This window comes from Nannospalax galili, unplaced genomic scaffold, assembly GCF_000622305.1.
Source record: "Nannospalax galili isolate Female #2095 unplaced genomic scaffold, S.galili_v1.0 scaffold159, whole genome shotgun sequence".
Lineage (NCBI taxonomy): Eukaryota > Metazoa > Chordata > Mammalia > Rodentia > Spalacidae > Nannospalax > Nannospalax galili.
In genome coordinates, this window is record NW_008343239.1 from 1,471,529 (window position 1) to 1,483,465 (window position 11,937).

Sequence of the window (11,937 nt, forward strand, 5' to 3'; positions counted from 1 at the left end):
GATCCAAGCTCAAAGCTTCCGGAATGGAAAGGGGAGCTGGGGCCCGGTGCTCTGCAGGTGTATCACCAACAGAAGGTGTCAGGAGCCAACAGAGGGTGCAATCAGAGATTGATAGTATGGAGGTTTTCAAAGTCTCCAAATGTCAGGCTTTTTCCCTAGGTGAATGGAAGCCCAGAGGGTCTTTGAGACAGGGGACCACAGGTGAAGCTCTGTGCCTCACTTGTGGGACTTGGTGAGAAAGCCAGGGACAGGCAGAGAAAGAGAGAGGTAGTGGGCAGCTACACAGTCATCTGATTTTCCATAGAGCCAGGGGGCAGCAGAGACACCACAGGCAGTGAGCCTGGCCCGTCCCCAGCAGGCAGCTTGAATGTGGGCCTTTGGGTCGGCCCCAAGGAGTCCAGCTGTGGACGACTGTGGTGTTTCCCAGAGACTCAATACAGGGTTCCCGACAGAGGGTGACTAAGGCTCTTCTCAGGAGCTGCCACCCCCTCACCCGGAAAGAATGGCAGGCGGGCACTCGCCTGGCACTGGGGGGCCACTTCCTAGTTTTATCTCATCCTGGCTGGGAGTATGACTCTTGCCCAGGCAGGCTGGTTCACCAGTTTCCAAGAGGACCAGAGCCAGACATGGGGGCTAGGATTAACAGCTGACCAGGAAAAAGGCAGGGGCCAGGCAGAGCTAATTTACACCATGCGCTCAGCTGCACCAGGCATGAGAACCTCCTGAGCGAAGGTGCCCATCACTTCCTCTTGGAGGTACCTCCTCCTCAGAACTTGCATCAGTCACAGAGGCCTCTCAAGAGACTGAGAGTTTTGGTTTTTAAAAATATTTTATTTATTATTTTCATTTTTATGTGTATGAGTATAGTATTGCTGCATTATGCAAGTGCACCCATGTAGTGCAATGTCCACAGAGGTCAAAAGAGGGCATCGGATTGCCCTGGAACTGGAGTTAGGGATGGTTGTCAGCTGCCATGTGGGTGCTGGGAATTAAACCCAGGTCCTCTGAAAGAGCAGTCAGTGCTCTTAACCGCTGAGCCATCTCTCCAGCCCGAGACTGAAGTTTTTTACTTTCTTTGTCCAGGTTGTGACTCCAAAGACCCAGTGGCTGGTACCCCTGCAAGCGCCGATGGCTCTCAGGCAGGGATGCCTAGGGGACAGTGGCCAGTGCTAAAGTTGTGGCTCTCAGTGGGCAGTGATGAATCAAGAGTGGAGGTTGGGTCATCGCAACCAGTGAATTCATTGCAGCTATGGTTACCTGCATATGATCAAGTCAAGGAGATCAGTCAAGATCCCAGTAGGCAGCAGTAACTGGACACAGTGGATTGTTTAAAAAAAAAAGAGGGACATGATAGGGGGGCTTTGGAGGTACCTGGGAAGTGGGAGGGAGTTGAGGGCTTCTGGGAGGGATGCAAGGTGAAACTTAGGGGTGCATGTGATCAAGATGCATTAAACATTTACATGTATGAAATCTTCAAGGAATACATAAAGGATATTCTTTTGGGGGGGGAGGCTCTTTTTGAGACAAGGTCTCTCTGTAGCCCCAGGTGTCCTGGAACTCACTTTGTAGACCAGGCTGGCCTTGAACTCACAGAGATCCACCTGCCTCTGCCTCCCGAGTGCTGGGATTAAAGACGTGTGCCACCATGCCTGGCTCATGAAAAAAAAATTTTTTTTAAGTATCCTTTTGTAAAACAAAACTGCCTGCTTGCTGCCTTCTTTATCACCTTAGAGCCTTGTCCCCTCCTGTGTCCCAGGCCTTGAACATCCAACATAGCCCCCAGGACAGAGCAGTCACTTTCTGATGCTGTGAGTGGGGGCTCCGCTGGAGTAGGAAAGGGTAGCAGAGATCACACATAACCCTTGCTGGACTCCTGGCTCTTTTGCAACAATCTGGGATTTGGGCCAAGTTTCAACTTAGGAGTCTTGGTTTCTTTATGCATAAAAGAAAACAAAGCTAGTCTAACAAATAAATGCTCGAGGGAGCACTGTGAGAATCATGTGAGTTTGTGCATATAAATAGTTGTTGATATTTTCTTGCAGCCTGCTGAGCTCCCCCCTTCCTCCCTGTCAAAGCCTGTGGGGTTCCTTGTTTGGAGGGGATTATGGTGACACTTCTGTCCTCTTGCTGAGAAGCTTCACCTACCAGAAGCCAATTTCTTCTTCCTTAGGGACCTCACTGTTGGCTACTGCCTTTCAGTCAGCTTTACCTGAAGGGGGACCAATTTTCACATCCTTTTAAAGATTTGAAAATTACCTCTTGGCCTGGATTCACTATGGAGACCAGGCTGGCCTTGAACTCACAGAAATCCACCTGCCTCTGCCTCCCGAGTGCTGGGATTAAAGACGTGTGCCACCATGCCTGGCTAGGATATTCCATTTTAAAAGGAATGGAGAAGCTGAGTATGGGGGCACATGCCTTTAATCCCAGCACTTGAGAAGCAGAGGCAGGCAGGTATCTGAGAGATCGAGGCTAGCCTGGTCTGCATAACAAGGTCTAGGTTCTAGGCCAGCTAGGGCTACAGGGAGACCCGGTCCCCACTCCCCCAAAAGAGTGGAGGTCCCAAGGGGATTAACTTTGCAGGTTGGCAGTAACTGCTCTGGCCTGCCCAGGAGGATCAGGAGGTCGTCCCCAACAGTGTGGCTTTAACTGTCGAATTTCTGGTTTTGTTTTGTTTTTTGAAACAGGGTCTCCCTGTAGCCCCAACTGGCCTGAAACTCCCTATGTAGACCATGCTGGCCTGCATCTCACAGAGATACCCTTATTCCTCTGCCTTCCAAGTGCTGGGATGCACCATCACACCCAGCTTTTGAAAAAATTAATTAATTGTTTTTGAGATAAAGTTTCACTCTTTAACCCAAACTAGCCTCAAATTTGCAATCCTCCTGTTTCATCCTCCCCAGTGCTGGGAATACAGGCTTGCACCACCACACCTGACTTGGCCTCACCTTTTGCACCCGGCTGCTGCTGGCTGGCCCACCCCAAGGAAGACCCAGCAGCCTTGATGCTGGGAATCCCACTGCCCACTGCTGGTGACCTCTGGGAAGCCCCCTCAGGCCTATCGAGAGCCAGATGCTCCCAGGAGCCCACACAAGGCCACACCTGCCTTCCCTGCCCCACCCTGTCCCGCTCATTCCTAAATATTTCAGTACAGCCTGGGGCCCTTTGCAGCATCAGGAGTGTCTGGCTTCCAGGTGGAATGTCAAGCTAAGCAGTGAGTCACAGGCCCCCAAGGCCCTAATCTCCAAGATGAGCCTTCTTGCCCCCATCATTGTCCAAGAGCCCAGGGCTGGGGCAGTCTTTCTCGTGGCCTGAGGTAGATGGTACAGCTTGGTTCAGATCCTCCTAGCTCTGTAGGCTAGGCCCCTGGTTCTGAGCACAAGATGTAGGGATCTCTAGTCCCACCTGACGGCCTATGTGCCAAACTAAAGGGTCAACAGGGAGGGGTCCTGTCAGCCACCTTGACCTTAACAGGAAGGAGTAAGTGGGCAGTTCTATGTCCATTCAGACCCCAGGGTATAGAGAGGGACATCTGGCTCTCATAAGGCCCTCGAGGAAGTCCCCCAGCCCCAGGCTTCTGCATCTAGTTCCTTAGGCCTGACCCCTGCTGCCTCTCCAGGCCTTGGAAGTCCCCACTGCCCTCTGCATTCCTCCCCCAGACCCAGCCCACCCCAGCTTCCTGGTAGCCAAGTAGACTGCTGTAGCATTCTGGGATGAGGAGGGGCCATGTAGCCCCAGGGCTTCTGTAGGTCAACTCTGCAGGCTCTGCAGTCTGCTTGTGTGAGCAAGGCAGACAGGGTGAAGCAGGGCATATGCTGGGTGTCTGTGGGTGGGGTCAGTGTGGTCTGTATCTATGTGTGTGTTCTGTGATGTCTGTGGACTGTTAGTATGGCCTTTGGTGGTGTATGGTGTATGACATCCATGGGCTATATCAGTGTGGTGTGTTTTCTCTCTCTCTCTCTCTCTCTCTCTCTCTCTCTCTCTCTCTCTGTGCTACATGTTTGTGTGTTGCATGATATCTGTGGGCTATGTCTACATGGCATGTGTGCTTTGTGGTCTGGGTAAGTACTGTGATATCTCTGAGCACTGTGACATCTCTGAGCTATGACAATGTTGTATGTGTGCTGTGTGGATGTGGTATGAGTCTATGTGTTGTATGATGTCTCTGGGCTGTGTCTGTGTGGTATGTGTGCTCTGTGAGTGTAACACGTGTCTCTGTGTTTTGTGTGATACCTCTGAACTATGTCTGTGTAGTATAGGTATGCTACACGTATGTGAGCCTGTGTGCAAGCCATGTGTCCATAGCCCTGCAGAAGTAGAGGTCTCATTGAAGCTGCTGTGTGTGCCAGTGTGTTGTGCTGAGCCTGGGCTGTTCACCGGGCTTCAGGCCCCAGTGACCATGAGGACTAGGGAAAACCTGGGTCCTCAGGCCCCCTGGGAACCCGCTCAGGGCCCTAATCCTACCTTCTCCTCTGTAGATGTTGCTCAGTAGCCTCAGGAATGGACAAGTTGAGGACAATATCCCTTCTCCTGTGGTCAGGCAGAGCCTTGGATATTCAAAGGAACAGAGAAACCAGTCTCAGACCCACCATTGCTGGGGCCTATGCTTCTCAGCTTGCCTTGGGAAAGGATTTACAGCAGGGCCTTAACTCAGTACCTGAGACTCCCACCCATGCTCCAAGTTCAGCTCCATCCCCAGGGCCAGCCACATGAGTCATCCTCTTCTCTGAAGACTGGTTCCCTAGTATGTAGGCTAGGTATCTCAGAAGCCTACATGGATCCACTTCCATGGAGTGCACGCAGCACTGTAAGCCAAGCCCCCAATGGCTGGGGTGAAATAGGTTGTCACAATCTGACTGACCAAAGTCCTGGGTAAAAAGGAAACTCATGTTTCCAGAGAGCTCAGAGAATTGCCAAAGGTATGGTTAAGGCCATGGTGGGGGGTGCAGGCTTCAGAATCACGAATTAGCCAAGCCTGGTGGTATATGTCTGTAATCCCAGCTGCTGGGGAAGCTAAAGGAGGGAGATTACATATTCAAGGTCTGCCGAGGTAACTTAGTGAGACCCTGTCTCAAAACAAAATGTAAAAAGAGGGATGGGGATGTAGCTCAACGGTAGAACACCTGCCTAGAATTTACCAGTGAGGGGCTAGGGCATCTGGTAGGAGGAGGGCACTTACCTAGCACGTAAGAGAAATGAGATTCAGTCTCCAGGACTGCAAAACAAAACAAAATAAGCAAACAACAACAACAAAAAAAACCCCATGGGTTGCCATGGTTGGACCTTCTGTACCCTACGCTACCCATTGACCTCTGGGCCTGCTGCCCACACACTCACCTGCATATCCTCCACCCCAACCTGGTCTGACAGCACCTGATCCTTCATAAGGACCTAAGGAGACAGACAAGTAGTACCTGGGTGATAGAGGGACAGGGTCCCTGCAGTGGATCAGGGATCTGCCCTGGACCTGTATACTAAGAAGTAAAGGTCAAAGCTAATGGGGTCAGAAGAGAAGTGAGGAACCCATGAGTCTGGAGCCAAGCCCATATGAGTATATGTCCTTGGCTTTCCTGCTTAGACCCCTGTCTGAGCCTGTGTTCCCCACCAAGCACTCCTCATCTGCCTCCCATGTTACAAGTTAGCAGAGAGCCTCTGACATCCCCCCCCCCCCACACTGTTGTTCTCCCCTGTCCTTCCTCCTCTGCCTCTCCTGGGAGGGGAAGTGCCTCTTTGCTGGAGTCTTAAAGCCACAGCCCCTCCCTATGGCAGATGACCATGAACCCGAGACAGAGTGGCGGAGCCCACAACCTTCAGAACACCCCAAGGAATGGTGGGTATCTGTTCTCAGAAGCCAGGTTAATGGTCACATGGTATGCTGTCCCTTAAAGCTGAGTCTTCTGAGAAGCCCCGCTGCAATCTGAGTGACTGAGGAGATGGGGCTCCCAGCACCCACAGTATGCCCACCAGCAGGACAATGGGCTAAACCTTGCCAGGTATGTGGTAGAATGAGTGGAGAGGACAGGGGTGGCCAGATCAGTGGCCCTCTCAGCTGAGCCTCAGGGGACAGGGCCCAGGGAGCACAACCGAGGCCTCTGAGCAACCCCACCCTCATTCCCAGCTCCAAGCTGCAGTGCTGGACCATTCTCAGGTTGGCGGAGCATGGGGGCTTGCTATTGGGAGGGACTCTTTGGATGAGGAAAACAGTATTGTCCCATGCATGAGGGCTGTGGATTAGCTAGCATTGGCTGCATTTACCGACACCCCCCTCCCATCCGCCATGCTTTTTCTCTATCCTGGCAGTTGCCCTCAGCCAGACCATCCTTGAAGATAGGGCTGTGAGTTGCAGAATCTGAGCCCAGGGCACAGCAGTTTGGAAGTACCGGGCACGTTAGTGGCTCTCTGAGGCTGGAGCTCCCAGGGGCTGTTGGGCCCCAGAATCATCCTCCACATCTTTTATTTTATAACACCAAGGGGCCTGATCATACAACCCCCACCTTATGCCTCGGCCCCTAATCTGGAGGGAAGGGAGGAGACTGAGCCTCTCCCTTCCCCTCAAAGTCTGGGTCAGAGCCAGGGGCCAGCCCCTCACCCACCCCAGAGACCAGGACAAGGATTGGTGGAAAGACCAACAGGTTCAGGGGTCACCGTGTATGGCCAGGACACAGGTCAAAGATTTGCTGACAGTAGGCTAGAAGGTATTGATCTGTTGGGGGAGGTGACAGAACTCTGGCCCCTGCCAAGGACTGTGGGCATGGCTGGTGGTCAGCAAGCTGGGTTTTGCAAAGCCTGCAGGGAGCAGGGCTGAGATTCTGAGATGGCCCCAGGTCTCTCAATAGCAAGAGCCAATGGTGATGCCACAAATCATTCCATTGTCACTCTTAGGTTGATGCACCAGCATAATGGGCTTGCCTGGCCAGGGGACAACAGGGACCAGAGGTCATGTGCTCCAGTCACTGAGGCTCTTACAGGTTAGAGACAACTGGAGAAGTGAAGGGTCAAGAAACCCCACCTCCAGTTAGGAAGTCAGGTGCTGGAGGGCTTTACAGCCCAGCAGGCTAAGGGCTGAGTTGCTCAACTGCAGGGCACCTCAGTGGCTCTCCTGACCCTCACAGTGACCGTACCACTCTCCCAAGCTCTTAGCTGGAACTGGTACAGGAACAGTTCCCGCTCCTCCACCCCAGATAGTTCTAGTGGGTGAGTCTGGAAGAGGCTCCCTGCTCTGACTAGAGCAGCTCTGGGCAGGACCGGACATTCCAAATGCTCCTTACTCTCCAGATGGGGGAGAAGAGGCAGGTGGGAAGAGGCTTATGCCCTCTGTCCCCCGCCACAAGCTAAGCTCATCCCAGACGCCTTTTTCCACCCACCCACAAGCCTGCCTGGGGAGAGAGAGTGGGAGTGTATATGAGTGATTGTGCATGTGTGTGTGCACATGCATATGCATGTCTGTTTGCACTTGCATGCATCTGTGCACTTGGTGCACGCGCTCGTGTGTGTGCATGTTATTTGTGCATGCATGTGTCTGTGTTTGCGTTCATGAGCATCAAATGAGTGTATGAGCATGCGTATGTGCATGTGTATTTGTATATACACATGTATATTCATGTGCACATATGGGAATGGGTTCATTTATGTGTACCCTGTCCAAGGCTAGGCTGGCCCCCTTCTAGACACAGACGGGAGAAACATTGCAGCTATCCCTTGAAATGGTTTGGCCCTGATTTAGAAACCCTTACCAGTCCCTGTGGCCCTGGCCTTGGCCCGAACTCCTGCAGCTAAGGCTTACTGACCAGCACTTGCCAGCTGGCAACCTGGCCAGAGGTGAGCTCTGTCCACCGGGAGGACATCCTCCTAGCAGTGACACCTACTGGTCATGTCAGGTACTGCAGATTGACTTTTCTATCTCTTGTCCTGACAACCAATAACCTTCATGGGAACAAGGCCCCTCCCTGTACTGTGCAAGAGCTGGAGGTTGTCCTGTGGTTTCCAAACCATGGGGTTCTTTCAGGTCCTTTCAAGGGCCCTCCATAATGGAGGTTCATGGATCCCCATACCCCTTGTCTTAAAAGGCACTGATTTTATGCTTGAGGGAGACAAAAGTTATTTTTAAATTTCTGGGCTAGCTTTAGCTGGTGGTCTCCATAAGATTGGTTTTTCTGAACAATTAAATTGGTTTTAATGTATTAGTAGCCCAATAGTCTCCTAAAAGATGCACAAAATCACTTACAGGAAACTGCATATGGTCAAAACAAGAGAGTTCTGATTTAATTATCTCATAGAGACCAAAAGAGGTGATGATAGAGCTCTCCCCGGAGCTGGACAGCTGCCATGGCTCACACATGAGAAGCTCCTGGAGTGGTGCTGCCTCACCACTGAACTCTGGCATGGGGGACCCTAACAGCAGGGTGTCCCCACCTGATGGCCCGCTGGCTCTTCCCCCAGATTGGGCAGCATCTTGAAGGGCTGACTCTTCCTTGTGGTTCCCTGAATCCTGCATGTCCCCAGAGTCACAAGCTACAGAATGTCACAATGCCTGCAGCCCACCTAGAACAAAGCAACTGTGTGGTGGTCTGTAGCTCCGCCATACGTGCCCCAGCCTGGCCCCCATCTCCAGCCCAGGCAAGCTGTAGGAAGTTCCCCATGAAGCCACTAGGGAACTATTAGAGGTAGATGGCTCTACAGGAGATAAATGAAGGCTAAGACCCAAACCCTTGTCCTGCTGTGGCCAGATGAGCTCAGAAAGGACGGAAACAAGCTTGTGGCCATGTACCCTATTTATTCATTCATTCATGTGTTGTAAGTACTAGCACAAGCTTACAGGACAACATGGTTGCACAGGCTTGGAACCTACCTACTTAGGAGGCTGAGGCAGGAGGATCAGGACAGCCTAGACTATACAGTGAGTTCAAGGTCAGTCTAGGCAACATAGCGAGACCCTACCTCAAAATAAAAAGTAAAAAGAAGGTTAGGGACATAGCTCAATGGTAGAGTACTTACCCAGAAGCCACCAGTGAGGGGCTGGGGGTGTGGCTCAGTGGTAGAGCACTTACCCAGAAGCCACCAGTGAGGGGCTGGGGGCGTGGCTCAGTGGTAGAGCACTTACCCAGAAGCCACCAGTGAGGGGCTGGGGGCGTGGCTCAGTGGTAGAGCACTTACCCAGAAGCCACCAGTGAGGGGCTGGGGGCGTGGCTCAGTGGTAGAGCACTTGCCTAGCACTTGGAAGGTCTTAGGTTCAATTCCCTCATACTAATAAAATAAAATAAAAATAAGTGAGATCTAGAATTTTAAATGATGATCAAGGGAAAAAACAAGACAGTGAGAAGACTGCTGAGATGGGGGTGTGTGATGTTCAGAGGAATGGTCGACCAGACCAAGCCTCCCAAGACTATGTCCTTTACAAAGTCCCGGAGGGAACAAGGGAACGTACTCAGCTCTGAGAATTTCTGGGGGAAGAGCTTCCCAGGTAGTGGGAACAGTAAGTACGGAGGCCCTAAGGCAGGATGGAGACACTTAAGGAGCTGGTGGCTGGTGCCAAGTGGGTGACAAGGAGAAGAGCAAAGTTACAGGGGCTGCATGTAAGGTGACTCTCATGGTTAGGTCTTTGGGCTTACTCTGACATGACATGGTACAGAAACACTCCAAGGTGGGGTACAACAGAGGGCTGGGAGCTGAGGCAGACCAGCCTGTCCCTGCTTGAGGGGAGCCCTCACTGGATGACAAAGTCTCTGTCTTAGGTTTAAGCTGCTTCTCAGCTCAGAGAGGTCAAGATTGACTCTTGTGTGATCCCCCTGGGCCACGGCAGCCACTTCTTGGCAGCCGTCACCAGTCTCAGAACAGATACACCACCCAGAATGTTCTAGCACCTTGCAGAGGGGCTGCCCCTGAAGACCTGGGGAGCAGAAAGCAATGTGGTCAAAAGCCCTGTCTTCCCACCATCCAACTCTATCCCTGGGACACAGCCACACGGGCCCACGGTGGCCTGGATGGGGGTTGGAAATCTAATTACTAAGCTGGACCTGGGTGGGGACACGGGTAGGAATGTAAGCAAGCCGTCCCCCTTATTTCATGGAGGCAAACAGGGTAGGGCGCTCACTCAGAGGGGCTGTAGAAGGCCCTCTTCTGAAACAGGATACCTGGGTTTGTGTGGGTGAGGGTAGGGTGGCTTCTATACTGTGGTGTCTTAGACTCAGCAATAACAGTCTATTAGAGCTAGTGGGCCTAGACACCTTGACAGACTCAGGAGCGCCCTCTTCAGGAGGAGTGGGAATACCGGATAGATATAGAGTTCTGGCTCTTGGGGAGGTGGGGGGGGCTTCTTCCATCCCATGGGCTCCTAGTGACACCTAGTGGCCAGAATTTCCTTCTGCACTGTCTGCCTCTATTCCCCAAATTGCTTCTCTTCTGGGGATGTCCCCAGAAAGCAAGAACACCCCCTGCCCTAGGTTTCCACCCACAGACTTGTTCTCACGGTCCCCGTCGCTCACGCAGGTTCTGGAGCACCTGTTCCCACACGCTCACTCTCACACCCTCTCATGGTTCATCCCTCCCACGCGCACACTCAGTGACAGCTCATGGGGCCCGTGGTGGTGTGTCCTCAGGCCCTCTGGGCAGAGGGTCTTTTCTGACACCCAATCAGGGCAGCTGTACCCCCTCCATTCCCAGGCAAATGTGCCTGCCCAGGAGTGCTCCCTGGGTAACCTCTACTGCACCCAGGGAGGTGGGCCTATAGAGGAGGAACCATGGCCACCTTGGACTCCTGTCCCATCTCTTCCCAGATGGGCCTCCCTGCTGCTGGTACACTCAAACCCAGAGCAGAGCCAAGATAAGACCAAGAGCCAGCTTGAGCCCAGGTGGGAAAGAGGCTACCAACTGACCAGAAACCTAAAAAGACCCATCCCAAAAGCCAGTCCTCTGGGACAACAGCTCCTTTCCTTGCTCAGGCTAAGCCCAGGAGCTGAACACCCACATTAGCCAAGAGCAGCCTCCTGCTGAATCACAGCCAGGCTGGCTGCATCGCTAAAAGGAGCCAAGGAACTGGGGGAAAGGCCTGGTAGGTGACAGTGCCCAGAGCCTTGCCAACTGAGACACAGGACACGCATGGCCATTCACACTTGGCAGTGTCAGGGGCTTGAGGCTGTAGGTCCAGGTAGTCTGAAGGGGCCCACCATGTGCCTGTCCCCCAGAGAAGAGGGTATTGGTCATATGGCCCCTTCCCAGCTGGAAACACTAAAGCCTGAGCCAACAGAGAGCGTCCTACAGAAGCGGGTTAGGACGCTTTCCTTCTCTCCCTGAAAGGGAAGGGCGTCCAGGTCCACTTCTCACACCCTCCCAGCACCCAGGTGTTCCTCAGCTGCACACCCAGCCCTGCCAACCTGGAGGTGATGACACTTCCTCCCATGAGCTGCTAGTGGTAACCTCTAGTCCCAAGAGTCTGGCACCCACAACTCAGGGCAAATCAGGATAGAGCAGGCTAGGGTGCTTGCCAAGGAGTGCCAGGGGCCCATTGAACTGAGGAATGGATGCGGGGAGGGGGCAACAGCAGCCTTTTCCTCCTCATGGCCTAGTTGGGGCTGGACAGGCTTAGGGGTAGATGAAGAGAGGGGTGGATATTGTAAGGTGCCCAGTGTGCAATGTCCCAGGAACTTTTTGGGAACTGGAAGCTCAGGCTTCCCTGAGAGCTGGCCTTAGATGCCTACGGGGTTCCCCCAGATGAGACTAAGGGTACCCATACCTCCATTTTCTTCAATATGGATTAGGTCAGTTGTTTCCTGGTGGGTATTTTCAGATGAGGAAGTCCCATCATCCACCTGAAGAACTGGGGGAAAAGTCTGGGTAGGAGACAGTGCTTAGAAGCCTGCCAACTGAGGCACAGACTCCAAGTGGCTCCCCAGAGGATCCCATCCAGGCCATTACAGCCCCCTTGCCCCTCCTGGTCTGAAT

The 11,937-nt window shown here is 52.8% G+C and overlaps 1 long non-coding RNA gene across 1 annotated transcript; it reads right to left on the minus strand.

Annotated features, from left to right (window-relative positions):
* Positions 1–1,016: 1,016 nt before the first annotated feature.
* On the minus strand, positions 1,017–4,788 carry LOC115071426. Its single transcript, XR_003850512.1, has 3 exons — positions 4,658–4,788; positions 4,465–4,547; positions 1,017–1,257 (listed from the first exon to the last, which is right to left on the minus strand). It is a non-coding gene; the product is annotated as an uncharacterized LOC115071426 (long non-coding RNA).
* Between the last annotated feature and the right edge of the window lie 7,149 nt (positions 4,789–11,937).